Source organism: Aquila chrysaetos, chromosome 5 (genome assembly GCF_900496995.4).
Source record: "Aquila chrysaetos chrysaetos chromosome 5, bAquChr1.4, whole genome shotgun sequence".
In the NCBI taxonomy this organism is placed as follows: Eukaryota; Metazoa; Chordata; class Aves; order Accipitriformes; family Accipitridae; genus Aquila; species Aquila chrysaetos.
In genome coordinates, this window is record NC_044008.1 from 4125581 (window position 1) to 4143698 (window position 18118).

At 38.7% G+C, this 18118-nt stretch overlaps 1 protein-coding gene across 4 annotated transcripts in view; it reads left to right on the forward strand.

Moving 5' to 3' along the window:
- Window positions 1–18118, forward strand: part of LOC115341263 (endonuclease domain-containing 1 protein-like) — a 176581-nt gene that overhangs the window by 44436 nt on the left and 114027 nt on the right. The gene's annotated exons all lie outside the window — the stretch shown is intronic.

The window sequence follows — 18118 nt, forward strand, 5'->3', positions numbered from 1 at the left end:
TCAGGCAAAACTAATTTAGAACCCATCACTTTCTATGTGTAGTTAGTTATTTTTTCCCAAATGCAGGGCCTTCCGTTTTCTCTCTGAGCCACACTGTATAATAACTAGTTGGAAGAAAGGACTGAGGATAACTGCTTTGATGCACTTAATGCTTTAATAGACCTGTGACCTTACATTGTATCCTTTTCAGCATATTTTATGATTAAGTTAAATGAGAGAGGTCTAACTACAGATCTGTATAGGAGGCCACTTTTGTGTGTGTGTGTAAACGGATATGTTCTTAGCATGTTAATTAACTGTTCATTAATTAGACCTTCCTCCTTACTGCACTACAGCTGAGTTTTCTTTAAGAGCTTTTAGAGAAGTTGGTAGTTTCTCGGGGACTCCCAGTATCCAATTAATCAGAGCTCCTTCAGAGCCCTCATGTGTGTGACCTGTATATTGCAGTCCATCAGCTGGCATTTTCAGTATTTTGGTTTCCTTAGAAATCTGGCTGAGTACATGTGCTCCTGGCTATTTTATTACTGGTAGGCTTTGTCAGTTAACAGTTCTCAACAGACCAGAGAGGATCCTCTTTCCTTGCCTGCTCTGCAGGCAGATTCCAGTGCTGGAAGTTCCCTAAACTGTTAGGTACTAAATGGTGAATTCATTTGGGTTTTCATGTGGCAAAGAAGTATTTTTGAGGTTTTCCCCCCCCACCCTATGGCTTTGTCCTGTTGAGCATGGTTGAAATACAACAATTTTGCATTTAGTTTGCTAAAGTTTCTCTTTTTTTCCTGGCATCCTAGTATGACTTCACTTGTTGAAAGGCATGCTTTTGTGTGCTTCCTTATGTTGTCTTTTTTTTTTTTTTTTTTTTTTAAGTTATGTTTACCCTGTTCTTCCATATGCAATATGAGGTCTTTGGCAAGCTGTCAGCCCCCAAAACCCTTCACCTTTTTGCCTGTTCTTTTTATTTTTCTTGAAGGAGGCTTCCTTTTTTTTCTTAATCACAGAATGCTTGAGGTTAGAAGGGACCTAACAAAGGTCATCTAGTCCAACTGTCCTGCTCAAACAGGGGTTTCTTTTGGTTGCATAACTAAAAATAGAGAAAACTAATGTTTCAAATGCTGAACTTGAGTGCATTGTAATCAGTAATGCAGTCACTCTTCAGCAATGAAGATGCTGTACACAGTTCAGGACTGGGTCAAGTCTTGCTTCTGTTGTGAGTTTTCAGAGTTTTTTGAAGAAGTGGTAATCAATGGTGTCTTAAAAATACAGTGTTTACATCACATTGACAATACTGAGAATTTATCTGTCTCTCTGAAATCCTACAATTCGGCCATCTTAATCTCAAGAGGTGATGTTTGATAACTGTCAGCTACCTTCATGGGGCCATGATGTTATCTTCCCCTACAGGCTAGAACTGGGAAGCCTCTCTGTCCTGCTGAACTTATTTTTGTGTCTTTTCTTTCTTTCTGTGCTTTTGTTGCAAGGAGGAAGGTTTGAGCTTCATGAACTTTCATGCACTTTGAGAAACTCAAGTCAGTCAGACGATGTGACGCGGGTCCTACCACAAAATTTCTCCATATGGGGTTGTGGCTCTCATCCTGCTGGAATATTCTACACTATCCAAAATGGCACCAGACTAATGTTTAGTGGTGGATGCTGCCCAAAGCCAGTGAAGTTGAAAGAGCAGATTCGTTCACCTTACTGTAAGCATCTTCATGCGGTGAGATGAGTTGCTGTCTGCATTCCTCCAGGTCGATAGCTCTTCTGTGGCTGTAGTGGGGAGGGTTAGACACCCAGAATGCTTATAGACCCATGGTAGACATTTGAAATTGGGTGAATTGAATCCCACCCTGGTATTTCAGTCTTCTGAACTGGTGAGTGTTTTTACTTGCAGAGGGTTGTTGTCAGTCATTGTGGCACTTCAGAAAGAGCGATCCAGATCAATGTGGCCTGGTGAAAAGCAAGGAGAAGGCCTGCAGTGTCTCTTTGGGTGAAATGAAGGTGTAGTTTTGTGGGTGACCTACAAGGGTAAAATGAGAGTGGAATTTCAAATTAGATGTAAAGACAACGTAAAGGTAATGTTGATTGTGAGGAACAGCTTGGTGTGACTTGAGTGGTTGGTAGTTTTGCCTATTTTTCTTCACTTTGGTAAATTAAGTGAAAAGTCTGCAACCTAGAGATGTAATCACATATTTCTTATATTTCTAGCAATATATATTCCATTTCAGTATTGACACTGCAAGGTCTCTGGGAGGTCTGGAGAAAGTATTAATAATGATACATTTTCTGAGTTTGAATTTGTGGCTGAGGTGTGAGATGGCAGTATTGCCCACAGCAGTCAGATCCATTGATGACCAGCCAGTGGTCTGTGTAAACTATGATTTTTGCAGTGCAACTATGATTTTTGCAGTGCTTAAGCGTAGCCCTCTACAAACCAGCCATTTTCTTTAAAGTTGCGGAGAGACAAGTAGTGCCAGAGAGCGGTTCTTCCACTAGTGTAAGGCAGCCACGATAGGATGGGCTCAGTGGGCTCAGTTGTTCTTTGGAAGTGCCCATCTCCACAGTGCTTGTAGAAAGAGCTTAAATGAGTGATGAGATCCTGATATTTTCAACAGAAGAAAATGGATGAGATGACTCTATCCTTAAAGGTCAGTTTTAATTCGTGTGTTACGGCTTTCTGATTGTTCCGTATGGTCAGTGGCAATATATTAGTTGAGCTGGTTTTGAGTTCTTAAGATGAATTTGTGTCAGTCTGGAGTTATTCATATGCTACCAAAAAAAAAAAAAAAAGCTTTTTTGAGTGTATCTTTTAGCATATTAGTTGTTAGTGATTGTTCATCCAAATGACTGATCTGACTAGCTGGAAATTTTGTGGTGCTTTACCCTCAACATTATGAGAATGCATGCTCAAGCTCAGGTTTGTGTGGGTGAATGGACAATACTGCGTAAGTGTGCAAATACAGACTCGTAAGCAGCCTTTGGGCTGAGATTAATGAACTTTTTCTGTTCCCTTTTGTTCTGTCTGTAGCTTCCTCAGTTTGGGGCTCTGTGAGAATGCAGACTGGTCTAAAAACTATGTAGATTACATAACGTAGCGCTGGGTTTTATTTCAGCTGAATGGTAGCTGATCTCAGTTTCTAGCAGGTTTGAAATGCTCTTCTGCCCACCAAATGATGCCAAGGCTAGAGCTGAAAGCAGGTGTTTGCTTCAACAGTGACATTCACTGATCTCTTGTCATTATGCTCATTTGGGGAAAGATAATATTTTCTGGAGGACTGAAAGATGCTGAGAGCCCGCTGTTAATTTGTTCCCATCAAATAAGCATAGATTGAACACAAATGCTCAGGAATGGTTTTGGGACAGAAAAGATGAGGGGTGTTTTCAGTTAATGCCTGCCAAGAACTAAGAAAAATTAACACAGAATTTTTGTGGTTTGGGAGAACACTTGCTCGAGGAGTTGTCTGTTCCACAGATGAGGGCTGTACAGAGTACTTGGGTTCACTGTTTTGAAACAAGGATTCACATACAATTTGCAGGGGGATATTTCAACTTCTTTGGGATACAGTAACTTCTAGTTTGGTTGTTGAATGCTTCTCCTGATTCTTGAGCAAATGACCCCATAGGCCTTGCTCAGGCAGAAGCCTCAGTGAAATCAATGGTAAGGATTTGTTGTTGTTACTGAGGCCTGGGGGGGGAAGAGGTTTACTCCGCAGTGTCTTAAGTATGAGGCAGGACTACTCAGCAATCAGTGAATAATCAAGTTTGTGTTTATTCAGACAGTTTGTTTCTATCAAATTGTCTATTTTCACCTTCTGTAGGGTCCTAAGGTTATTTCAGGAATGATGTTTCTAGTATTTTCTATTTTAGACACTTTGACGCAGGATTTCAAATTCTGCTGAGGTGTTGGCAGTAATACAATATGTGTCTTGTTTACAGTAACTCCTTTTCAGATTTGTAATGCAAATAACATCTCTGCAGATCTTCAGAGCTCTGGTTCCTCTGGAGCGGAGGGTTTCATCTCACCTGACTTGCACTGTGAAAGGTGGTATCCATCTAATCCAACTGGAATAATATTAATCTAATCTGAGTATCTGATTTTCAGAGAGCTAAAGTGAGATGAGATTTATCCAGAGTCTCTTAATTGCTGGAATAATTTCAAATAGCAAGTAGTAAGATCTACTCTTCTTTTTATCATCGTTGTTCTAAACAGAGAACTTAGGCTTCCTTCATAGTTGTTATTTCTTGGTGTTCTGCCATAAAAAGTAGTCTAAAGATAATTGATGTGAAGGAAACTTTGTGCTTGAAGTGGAGGGCTATTTGTGTTGATAGAAGAGGATTAGCATCCTCAAGACTTAGGTGTAACTCACTTGAAAAAAAGCTTGCTTTGGTATATAAGCAATTTTTTAGAATGATACTGCTTCTCTTCCTTGAAGCTCTTCCAATTTAAAAAAAAAAATACACGCTGCCATATGCTACTGTAATACCAGCACACGAACTGTATTAAAATATAAACGAACAGAACTGCAATTTGAGGTTTTAATTCTGCAGAGGGATCCATTTTGGAGCCCTTTTTCACTCTACAAAAGACCTAAGTTTAGTTGTACCACATGCCTATGCAAAACATTTTGGAGACTTTGGGTCTGAAATAGGGATGAAGAGGCTGAGAATGAGAGAAAAGAAACTTCTGCCTTTCCAGTGCCTAGGAAAGTATATGGTGAGTAGACAATGAAACTGTTATTGCAGAAAACGCTTCATTGAGGTTTAAAGGCTGCATGTGTGCTGTTCAGTCCACTGTGGGTATCATCTTGGACTTCATGGCAGAATTAGCCTTTCTTTGGTCATTTACCCTTTTTGTTAGGTTGTAGATCGCTGCTAGGTGGTTGGTGCTCAATGTGGAAACAAGCTGTGCCTGTACTAGTAAACTAAGCACGTTTTAGTGGGTTTGAAGTGTCCTGTGATCATCCACGCTATTAATCTTTAGCATGCTCGTTGACACTACTTGGCCAACTAATGTTTTCCTAAGCGACATACATTTTGAAGACAGCAGGAGGCCAGGTCTGTTCCTGGTGGGGATGTGGGTGTCACCCTGTGCTGCAGGCAAAGACAGCTCAGCTGTGCGGATGCAGATTATGCAGTGACACTTGCCCTCAGTGCCAGAAATGGGGCCTTCTCCATTTTTTTATGTGCTAATATAGGGGTAGGTACGGGTGACTTGGTGCCCAGTGTTTCACTTATAGAGTGAAGTGAGCTAATAGACTCATAAGGCAAGCTTTTGTAAGCAGCTCAAGAAGTTTGGATACCGAGTTGGACATCCAGCTTACCTAGTAGCTTTCAGAATTGTAGCCATAGATTCAATCTTCTTTATTTCTGCTGTTTATTTAGAGTAACTTTGTTTAAGACACAAATATTTATGTTACATAGGATTTGGACTTTTTAAATTGTGTTAATCTTCTAAAATCTACTTATGTATTGGAACAAAATTTGTGGACCATATAAACATGTTCTTGTGAGCAGATAGTTAAGATGCTTCCTTTTTAGGTAGACATTTGCTAAGGAAAAATGTTAAGTCTACCAGCTACTTCTTTCCTGAAAGTCATTTTGGGCCAGAGTCATAACGAACTTGAAGCAATAAACTGACAGAGCTGTAGGTTGCTATCATTCATGGGGAGGTGCTCCTGCTGATTTTATTCTGTGTGCTGGTCTGATAGTGGTTGATGCAGTGATCTCAGAAGGAAACATCTTAGTTTAATTCATTTGTTTCATTAAAGCCATAGATACTTACTTTAATGATCATATCAGGTACTTGTAATCTTGAAAAGGTTGGAAAACTGTGATGGAAAACAGTTGGTGGGTTTTTTTGTTGGGTTTTTTTTTTTTTTCTTTCTCTCAGTAAAGAAGACCTGACAGGAATGCATGGAAACTGTCAACAACATTCCTGACCAAGTATTCAGGCACAATTAGGCCACTAGTATTTCAATAATTGATAATTAATGAGACTTTATAAATAACATTTTGAGTTCTTTTTATGTGCCTTCTGGGTTTTTTTGGAGGGGGGAAGAATGTCAGACAAATCTCAAGCATTTCTGTGCTACCTTGGAGACTAGAAAATGTTTCATTGTTGGCATCTGAGATTCTTACGTAACCTGGTAATTCTGGGAACAAGAATTTTAAGAAAAATGCTGAGCAGTTCGAGTCTTCTCATAAAATCACAAGTTTCAGAACCACTGTGCTAAATACTTATTTCTGTGATAATTTCCCCAGAAATATTAGTGTTCCAGGCTCCTGGAATGGAGTTGAACTCCAGTCCCATGGATTAAATGACATACTGGCAATTATTACATAAAACCAATGTATTTGGTTTTTCAGAATATTAAACCAGAATAAAACGGAAGTGTAAGGAGAAGGTGAAGGGTCTACCTCCTGGTATCGGGAGCAGAACTGGTACATATTTAGGAAGTGGTTGGTATGTTGTTGTATGTGCAGCCCCCAGCACAGGCCTGTGTGAAAGAGTTTGCCCTAAATATCTTACTGCTGTCATGAGGATTTCTGTTTTTTCCAAGTTCAAGGTCTGTAGTTCTAACAGGACAAGCCAGGAAGGGACTTTCCCTGCTTTTATCTCATGTAAAACCATGTGGCTTATCTTACCTGCTCTGTTTGTTCAAAACTCTTACTGTATTCAATAAAGAGGGCTTGATTAATTTTATTCAGTATAAAATGAAAATGGTAACCAGTTACTGCTGCCTGCTTTGTGAATTTAATGGTTCTTAAGTTGGTTAGAAATTGTCATATTCTGATACCTTCTTCAGAGTACAGATAGTCTGACACAGGAATCCACATATTCAGGATGACTCAGAATTAAAAGTGAGTCAGTTATGCCTTATTCTGTTTAATGTAATTTTATTTTTTTAAATAGAGAATTAGAAATAAAATGGGTAGACTATGGTGCGTTGTCCAGTACTGTGTAAATTCACTTGCTGTATGCAGTAGGGAAGAGTGACAGTTTCAGAGGGATATCTTTTAAGATCCGTGTAGCAAGGGCAGTAGAGTGAGAGAGTGAGTAAAACAGAGGAATGACCTGCACTCCTGAGCTCTGAGTATCACAGAAGGCAGAATCTCTCTATGTAGAAGAGATATTGAAGATTTAGGACCTAGCATGAAATAATAAAAAAAAAAAAAAATATTCAGGGTTGAATACCTACAAGACATGACTTTAGTTCCTGAAGAACAACTTGTGAGTTTTCAATAAATACTATTAGACATCCTGTTTACAGTGCAGTTTCTAGAACAATATTTTTCAGTATACATCAAGGGTCAAATATAAAGCAGTGCTTGCTTTTCATTTTGATGTTCTTGTTTCTCAGCTTCAGAATCTCTCTCTTTTTTTTTTTTTCCCCTTTGTTTTGTTTCTGTGTCAAGAAACAATCTTCCTTTCCTGCAGTATTTCTAGTGTTACTCATTTATCAGGACACATTTTTGATGTTGATCAGTTCATTCTTTTTGTTTCCCTTTCCTTTTGGTACGCTCCATGCAAGGTGTTACTGACGGGCTCTGTGCATGCTGACGCAAGCAGCCATGGAGGTAGAGTATGTGCTTCTAAAAGTCTTATCTCTTGCTGAATTACTGAACTGTGCGTACCATCCACTTACATTCCTCCAAGCAGTATCTCAACTTTAGTCAAAAATTCAGGTTCTGGAGTGACAGAGGGGATTGCAATAAAAAGTGTTTGGATGATAGGAGGGCTGGAAAGAGAGAGCTGTGTCATGAAAGCAGCAAGCATGTCTTTATTCACTTCTGTTAATTGCTTTTTTGGCTAAACTAATGTCTTCTTTTACATAAATTCTCATCATATTCTAATAATACACAATTTAAGTTACCAGCTATTTCTCCCTTAAATGAACGTCTTGGATTTTCTTTCTTCTCTGTCTTTAGCTTCCATGTTACTTTTTGAAGTAATGAGGTGAAAGAAAAATCGTAGATCAGGTATTTCCTATGCTTGTTTTTTTGCAGATAAGTTGACCAAGGGGGAAACCATCTTTAAAATGCTTCTTTCAAGTCAAAAGAGCACAGTTCATCTTTAGGCAGCATAAAGGAGTAAGCATTACATATAGCAGTAACAATAAAATTAAAAATTAAAATTAACTTCAATACTAATTTTAGGATTTCATAGCTAGCTTTTATTAAGTCTTTAGATTCATGTCTCTATACCAAGCCTGTAATCTAGTCTGGATTTGTATGTAAGAAGTTGAGAACTTTTCCACAGAAGTGTGTCTTAAGAGTGCAGTTAGAAAGCTCTCTAGTCACACCAAGTAGTGGTAAATATTTAACAATCCTGTTGCTAAAAAGTGACAAGTTATTTCAAATTTGAGTTTTTTTGGCTTCCAGCTGTAGTACCTTGCTGTGCCTTTCTCCCCAAGGATTGCAGAGTTGTTTGTTATTTGTCATATTCACAAAGTACCTATAAAAACAAGGTCACATACTCATCTTCCCCTTAATAAAGGAGACCTTTGACCTAGCATCATGAACTCTGTATCCCGGCCAGGCATACTATTTTCTGAGGTCTTCCTCTGAATGCTTGCCAGTACTTCAGCATCTTTGCAGTGTGAATATCAGAACTGGACATGAAGTTCTAGCTTAGAATTTAGCTTGATTTGTTTCATAAACACTGAAGGATGATGTTGTCAGCGAAGTCCTTAATATGGCTTTGCCCTGCGCTGGCAGCCGGTACTGGGGTGATTCAGTACCATTGCTTCAGAGCCCTTTTCTGGGTAGAAAGTGTCCAAGTCACGGAGGAGTAGCCTGCATGCCTTCTTCAAATATGGGTGACTGTGATTTGTTAGGATTAAAATCAGTTGTTGTCTCCAACCACCTGGTCACTATGGAGTGTTACTATTTCCTCTGCCAATACTTCCGTTATCTACAAACTTACTCTCAAGTATTTCTGTTATCTAAACGGTTTATAAAATTACCAGGGCCCAGACCCGTATCTGTTGTTCCTTCATGTTACCCATGCTGTAATAGGAAAGCCTGCCATCCACTTGATTTGTATAAGAAAGCAGTTAGCAGCTCTGGAAAAGATGAGGGGACTTTGGTATCCCAGGTGATTATTCTTACGGACTGAATGAGTCATTTTTGTGTGGACTTTTAACATGTGGGTGAGTGAATCATCAGGTGTTGAACAGATTAATCTCTTTAATGGGCACACACAATTTAATGTTTTTTCACTGAGACAACTTGTACCTGTCTAAAGAAAATATTACGGAGGCTGAAATACAGTGACGTTGTGTGTCTTTGAACATGTTACCTTGGGAGACGATCCATGAAACAGCTCAGTGTTGCTTTTCATAGTTCTTGGTATGTGTGGGGGGGTAGTGACCTTTGAACTATTGTTAAGAGTAGAAGATTTGGGGAAAAGAAAGTATAAAAAGTTGACCAATAGTTGCATAAGAAATTGAGCACAAGTTTGACTTTCTCGTGTACTTGTGTTATAAAACAGTTGTAGGTAGGTTATGTCAGTCTGTTTCCCAATTAACAAGTGATAGGACGAGAGGAAATGGCCTCAAGTTGCGCTAGGGGAGGTTTAGGTTGGGCATTAGGAAAAATGTCTTCACCGAAAGGGTTATTAAGCATTGGAACAGGCTGCCCAGGGAAGTGGTGGAGTCACCATCCCTGGAGGTATTTAAAAGACGTGTAGATGTGGTGCTTAGGGACATGGTTTAGTGGTGGACTTGGTAGTGTTAGGTTTATGGTTGGACTAAGTGATCTTAAAGGTCTTTTCCAACCTAAATGATTCTGTGATGCTGTGTAAATTTGTACACCACATGATGATGATGCAGCATGTGTCAAGAGCACGTGAACTGATAAAACATGACTGCATTCATTTGTCTTTGTCTGATGAGGGGCTGTGCCCGATGTCCATTTAGGTAGTAAAAGTGGACTAAATTTTGTCGATTCTCGATGTTTGTTTTTTTCTTTTTTCAGTCCCCAGCCAAGTTCCACCATCCAAACAGAATTATGTTTGATGTTGGTTTTGACTGAGATCTGAAAATTACAGAGAACAAACCATCTTGCTGTTGTGACTGATTTGGGATAGGAAATGAAGTACGAAATTTAGGCATGGGTAGGTAGGGTTGAGGGCTTCAGTCAAAACTTGCCACAGGTTTATGTGGAAAAACTGGTGATCCTTTCCTAGAACTACAGTTAAGGTTTAATTTTGTAATAATACTGTGGGCTCAGGGAGTTTTCTTCATAGGTTTCATTATAAAGCATTTCTCAGTAGGTATCTTTTAAAGGGTTTTCGTGAGATAAAAATCATTATAGACAACCTTACATGGACAAAACAATTTTCTGAGCAGCTCAGCTTTTTATCTTACTCAGGGCTATGGGCTGGATATATATATATGTATTTTGGTCATCAAAGTAAATTTGAAGAGAGATGAATTCCTTCATTGCAAATGAAGGTGCAGATGCTTTTAAAATCTGACCAAATGTCTGTAAGTAAAAGCATCTTCTTCATCCTTACAGACTTCCGAAGGGTTGAACACCAGAAGTGCAATAATAATAAAAAAACCCAACACCACCCCCACTCTTCACACCCACCCCTTCCCAGCTGTCTAGCTCAGTAAATTTCACACCATGGTTGCAAGGCCAGAATGATTACGAATTAGGGTTAGCACAAAATCTAGCTATTTGAAAATTTTACAGCATTTTGCTGTAATGTAGAGGCTAGAATTTCTCAAAAAACAAATCTGAAAAATGCACAAGAGCAGGGAGGTCATGCTTTCAAAACCCAATTCATTGCAACAGAAAATGGGATTTCTTAACCTTGTCTTTCAAACAAACCGAATTGTGCATTGCCCCCTTGCACTTTGCTGTTTCAGTTGTCATCTATTATGCGCTCCTTCATGCTAAGATCCACGTCCCTTTCTGTCTGACATTCCATAGGTTACAGTACATTAAAACTGTTCCATATAATCAACGTTTTTGACTACTGGCTAATTTTTGACCTTTATTCTGAGTGTCCTTGGGCAAGGCCCCAGGTGGTCATGACCAAATTCACAGGAGATGAAGAATATGGTAAGCTTTATTAAATCTTAGGCTGTGCAGGGGCTCTCTGAGGGAGTATCTTTATTGTGGTGAAAGTAACATGCCTAGTTTTCACTCTGATTTTTAGCTTCAACATAAATCACTGTAATTTAGTTACCCCAAGGGTGTAACATACTGCTTTTTAGGATTGTAGAGTAGCCATTAATGGAAATTTGTTAAGAGTGGGCATGTATGGATGAAGGAAAGTGTGGATAAAAAACCAAGGATGAGCCTCTTGCCTATGATGCACTTCATATATACTGTTGTCCTTGATCTAACTTAACTAGGTGGTACAGGTGACAGCTGACAGCAGTTCTCTAAATAACAAGTCACTTCAGCCTTGAAATCTGTATTTGGTAAGCTTTTGTTGGCCTCGGTAGTGGCCAGCTGGTTCTTACAGATGAGTTTTCATCTGTACACTCAGTGATTTACAACTCTGTGTACAGATCAGTGTCTTTGCTTTAAGGATGGCAGAAGATCGGTGGCTTTCCAATACTCTTACAAACAAGTAGTATTTGATTACAGGTTTTACAGTAATTGGTGATAAAGGTATCAGTCCAATTCCAGGTCCCTAGTGCATGACTCCGTGCTCTGGCTGGTGTCACCTTTGCTTATATTTGCAACTTTCGTTTCATATGGGATATTTAATAATACATTTTTTTTAAAGACTGTTCTTCACGGCAATATTGAGAGGTATTGTATCAAAGAGCAAATTCTTTAATTGCTGCGAAGGAGTATTTATAGACATGAGCTACATACCAGTCACAGCCTCCCTGCTTGCTGCCCTGTTTTAAAGGAGGTGTGAGAACTGTGAACGCATCCTTCAGGATTTCAGTAAAGCATCGATACTTCAGTTGTCTGTGCCAGAACACCTCAGTGTATATTAAGATTTAGTAATGTCCCCTAGAGACAAGTCATATTTCCCCAAGAAATGCCAAATTGGAAATGGAAACCACTGTACAGGCAGAAGAAATCATGATGATTGCCATCATAGATCTAACAATCTACCTTAATTTTCCCAAGGAAAGCGTAGTGAGGTGGCTTAGTGGCTTTTCTTCTTCCCACTCCTTTTGGCACAACATTGCGTGCAGGATCGTGGGACAGGAGAATTGCTGTGTTCCACACGGTGCTTCCACTCAGGGCCCTCTTATCCTGCCCTAATTGTGCTCAGTGTGGCAGCTGCTACTGTTAAGAACATACTGCACGCATGGTATAAAAAAAATGACTAAAATTCAGCTTTTAATTTATTTGCCATCTCATTTGGAGAGAGCAGCTACTGTGATTTCATATAATAAAACCAACTGTGTGAGAATCCGCAGAGGTGATTTTCTAAATTTAAGGTTTCCTTTGAATGTTTCTATCACAAATAGATTGGATTACTATAGGCTGTGTCAGTGTGAGTCACTTGTAAGTGCCTGTTAATCCAATAAACCTGAGTGATTTCTTATGGAAATACTATTTTCTGATTTCTATTTATATGATGGTCCTGGCCTTGTTGAATACCCACTGACTTCACTGGAAATATCTCCTTGGAAAAAACTGGTATAATTTTGTATGGTAATGGACATTACAGTGAATCGGTAAAATGAAAAATAGCCTCAAGTAACCAGCAAATGTTTTAGAAGTTATTTGTGACAACTTTATTACATATTTTGTAGCATTATCGGCTAAAAATAATCATCAGAGTTCTCTTTTATTGTGGTGTTTATTTTTTTTAGTTTGTATGAAGGGTAGAACAGCATTATTATGCTTTCACACTGCCCCGCAAGTTCTAGAGGTTTTTTCTTCTGTTGTTGCCACTGCCCTACTTTGTGGTTGTGGTTCCATCACTCTGTGCCTTAATTTCCCACCCATAATACACTCAGCTCTACTGAAAACTAAAAATCATAGATATAAAAAAGTAGCTGTTGTAAAATCATTAGTTCAGCCTTTTTATGTTTGACTTGTGCAGCAACTGGTATTCAGTGGCAGCAGAAGGCAAAAACTTTGCTATGGTTTGGAATTTTTGCCTGAAATAAGAAGAAGAAATCTGGAGAACAAAACGTTTTTCCAGCCTGAGATACAGTATACTTCTGTACCGGAGCAGAGGGAGGGTCTAAACACTCTTAAAAGATGGCTGGTAAACCTGGTCCTGTTTTGAACGAGAAAGTGCAGAATATAAAGGTTTATATTATACATATGGAATTTCTAATGCTGAGGGGGGAAAGAATTAGATTTACTGGAAATAGTTTGACAGAATTCAGTGTTTGTAACACATGCAACACTGCTGCTAGTGTAAGGCACCACAGTTTTCATAATCTTAAATTTACATGCATGTACCAAGTTTCCAAATACCTTCCTCCTCTGTCTCCACCACTGAATTTTATTGTGCTTGGTATGAGGGATAGCATGCTCAAAACCCCTGAATTTTTGACGCGTTAAGACAGGCTTTTGTAGACGTTGACTGCCTACTTGATGACACATACTCGTAATGCTTATTGAGCCCGTGCAGTAAATGCTGCCTAGGGATTTGGATCCTTAGTGGAGGAGATGAGAAATTATAAGCCTTATTGTTTGATAGGTTCTGCTGGTAAATGTTCGTGGCACTTTGCAGAGACAGTTCAAGACTCTGTGAGGTTCAGATTTTAGATTTGTTAGTGGTGGTAGTTTATTGGTAGCAACTCCAGATCCCAATTAATTGGGATTGCAGCTAACTTTAGCTACTAAGTGTATGATCTCTCGAGGAGATACTCAAAGGAGTAAGAGGATACGTGGAGATCTGAGGGTTAACAAAGCATCTAGAATAAAAGCACAAGAGAAAAGGAAAAACAAAGTAGAGAGCTGTGTATCATGTTCATATGTTAAATAAGTCATTTGAAAAGTAGAAACAAGAACACACAATACAAAATTAATATAAAATATATCAGATAGGGTTAACATAAAATCTAAGGTATGAAAAGATGGATAACTAGCATTAACAGATAACATGAAAAGACCTTGTAAATACATTGAATGTTGGAGGAAGTCAAGGGAAAATGCAGATCTCATTCTTACCAGAGTGATGATAATAAATAAGACCACACTGAATAAATGGCTCAGCATAATTGTATTTAATCGTGGGTCTTTTGAAGGAACCAAAAACCTTTTGGACACGCTGGGGGAGTAATTTGGTAATTAACAACTCTCACTTGAAAATGGAGCGTATTGTGATTTTTTTCCAATCGGAGAGCAGTGTGGACTCTGGCATTTTAATTTAAAACAGTATGCATGGACATGCTAACTGACAGGGTCAGAGCCAAATTTACTCAAAAAGTTGATAGTTTAAAAAATAAGAATTTACAAGTGTTTAAATAAGTATATTTATGTTTATTGCAGTGTATTGAACCAATTTAGGTAAGGCCAAATTGCTGTGTCTGACACAGATGGGTTGTGTAGCAAAAAGATCAATGTATGGGCAAATGTGGAGTGGAAGGTCATGGTCTGAAACAAACCTGCTGTTTCCTAGGTAAGTCTGATTTCTAAAACCAGCTTTTTTTCATATAAAAGTTAAAATAAGTTTTATTTTCTAGTAGAAGCACAGAGAGAACTGTTTCAAAAAGAATGATTCTGAACTAAGAAGAGAAGGGCATGGATGGCTCTGGGTACTGGGACATTGTAATTCATCTTGTTAGACTGGTAGCACAGTCCCTGGCACAGTTTTAGGCTGTGCCAACCAACACTCTTCCAGACAGTGCTTGGGCATCATCTAGAGAGTAGCATGGTGCAGGGACTGGTTCTGACGGACAGCTGGGATGCGGCTACCCTGTTCTGGGGCTAGGAAAGCTAGCCTGACCGTATGGGTACTGGCTGCTCCTGTGGCTAATCTGTGGTCCAGAGGACAGTCCATAACCTGGTTTGTGGATTAAGTAGCTGTTGCTCTTAAGTCAGGAGTTGCTAAGATTTCTGATCCCAGATGGGTTACTCCAGCTTGGTGTACAGGGCTTTCTTTTGGGAATGAGAGACAATCAAAGTTCTGCTCTTAAGACTGTGGGGTTTTTTTGGTTTTTTTTGGTTTTGGTTTTTTTTTATTTCTTTGCGGCCAGCAACCTAGTACCCATTGCCAAGAACTGGGTTTAAACTGTGGTTTATGACCTTTTTGCACTCCCACGGAGGTATTCAGCAGCAAGAGGGGACTCTCACCCCAAATACTTAGGCACCTGAATAAGGCAGGCTGAATTCACTCTGTAGGTTGGCTGGTTTATGTTCATTCTTCAGCAGAAGCAGCAAAAGTTATTTGTCCTGTTTGTTGTCCTAGGAATCAATCTGTATGGAGTCCTTCCTGGAATTGAAAAAAGGAATCCAGTTATATTCAATAGTAAGAGCCATCCATGTTGCTTGGTGTGGTGGTCAGTCATGCTCAGTGTTTCTGTCCTGCATACATGGATAACCTTTCCTATGGGCAGGTGGCTGCCTGCAGGCAGGGATGGGGTTAACGTTTACAGCTTCTAGTAAAATGAGGTGAGCAGGACCCTCAAGCTGACTTCTGTGACGGTGTTTGGGGAAGCAGTAAACATTTCATTGATGGAGTATTTGGGAACATTAATTATATTCACGGTAGAGCTGGGTCCTTGGTTTAACTTTTCTCGGTGAGTTCAGTGGAAGGAAGAAGCTCATGGTAAGTCCAGGAATAGCCCATGTGTCAAGAGAGGAAGCCATACAGCAAACCTTTTTATGTATGGGGCTCCTGTCTGTATGTCTTTAGGGCTGTTTACCACCTATGAGTGAGGGCTGAGCTGTTCTGACAGAGCATGCTGTGCGTTTTTGTGTCTATGGACCGTAGTCTGAGATTTCTCACTCTGTTCCCTTGGAAAAATGTGCTGCTATCAAATCAGCAGTTACCTTTTACCAGCACTACACATTCCTAAAATGAAAGGTTCAGTTAGTGGGTCATTTTAACAACAACAACAAAATTATAATCTTTTCCAAAGGCTTCATGCAAACCTGATGTTCCTGCAAGTGCTACATAATCAAGTGGAACGATATATTTTCTTCTGAGAGCAAGGGATCCAATTTCTATACCATTTTATGAGAAAGATCTGTTACTGGCTGTTTATCAAACATTGAGAGCACTGCAGAGAAGCGGGGGGGAAAGTAGTAGCAGAAGATGTTTTAGTAGTTAAGTACTTCTCTTGCAGAAGAATTGTTTCCAGGACAACAAGGTTGATGATGGAGTTACAAAGTGAGTATGTGTTTCCTTTCCTCTTCCTTTATTTGTTGTTAATCAGTAAGGTAGGAAGACCTCTCTTTGTACTTGAGTAGTTTTCAGAAAGTTGTGTTACATCAGTTATTTTTAGTCTACACTAGGTTGTCCATGTGGCTCTTTTTAGCTATTTAGGAGATATCTGGTAGGTAAGAAATCATATTTGTGTTGGTTTTTGTTCAGATCACATGGTATCTAAACAAATTACAATCTGGACTACTAATAGCTCTGTCTGGGTGTTTTTGTTTTTTAAAGAAACAAAACAACAGGTTTGTGCTTTAAATTTCAAGCTCATCTCACTGGTGGGATGTGAGTTTCTTTTAACTGAACAGAATTTTCCTCTGTTGGTATAATACATATTTTTTGTGTATACTAATGATATACTGTCATGCAAATGAATTTGGAATAAATTAAAGGAAATAATTTTCCCCTAGAGTATATTCAGCTGTAAGACTCCATTGTGAGATCTATTTTCAACTGTAGTTTGGAATTTGGAATAAGAAGCCACTGAATTAAATGTAGTTGCCAATTTTAAAGGGGCATAGCTAGCATAAAATCGCACCCATCTCCAAAATATGTTGATCTATTTAAAATCTGGAGGAGTATGATGAAATCTGTACTTGTGTGGTTTTCCTTTGTATATTTGATTGTACTCTGAGTTTGATTTTTTCTGGATTGTTTTTTTCCTTCACAACAACATTTTGAGAAAAGAAATGTCATTTTTTTAAAACCACAAATATTGGCTGTGCATTTTAGAGGCAAGCACAACGAAAACAGTGGCCAGGTCATTAGTGAAAAACACGCTTCATAAAGCTCTATTGTTGTTTGCTAAATTAAATAGCTTGAAGTTTAACGGTGTCCCTTTTAAAGGAATGAAATGATTTCATAGCCCCTAATGATACATGTATTTATTTCATATTGAGATTTTAGAAGTTTAGTTGATTAAGATTCAGAAAACACTTCTTATGCATAGTTGTCTGAATTAATGTGATACTCTGTTTCCTTTGGAATGCATTGGTGTTTTTCTGATGCTGAAGGTTGGATACCACATGCTAAGATCAATATGTGGTCACTGTTTTGAACAATTAATAGTTTTATTCTTTGGATGTGTTTTTCCATCCAATTCTACAGCATGTTTATGAATACCATACTTCCTTTATTGATTTAGGAGAAAACGGTATGACATGGTGTGAAAACTAACACGCTCAGGTGCCTGTGATGATTACTGCACCTTCTCTGTATCTCATGGCTCTCTAGGTTGTTGGAAAGAGAAGTTGAGCAGGTTGGCAAATCCATGTTGGCATTTATGTGTTGCTTTGTTATCCCCTCCGGGCTGTAAACTGTAGCCAGAGTCAGGATTCTTTCTGACTGGTGCCTTCCTCCTTCCATCTTTTTTTTTTTCTTTTTTTTTTTTTTTTTTTTTTCTCCCTTGCAAATTACTGTTTTCAGCAGAACAAGAACAGTGCTAACCTTGAGTGATGAGATGTCTCTGTACTTCATTTTCCAGTACATCCCCTGTTATTTAGTTATTCCATTATCTGGAGCATACCAGTTCTTTATGGAGGTTTGAATAGTTCTTCCAGGTCACTACTTGGCATAGTAAGGGAGTGAGGAATTTTTTGCTGCTTCTGCTAAAGGTTTACTAATTATGTGGCTAAATAGAGAATGTAGCATTAGAGCATTCTTTTTAAGGACAATACTCTCATAATTCTACTTAGTAGATTTTTTGGATTTGTTTTTTTTGGTTGCTTGCTTTTTTTGTTTTAAACTTCAAAATGCTTTACAAACAATAATGAATTCCCGGTAAGGAATGGATGTACTTTCTCT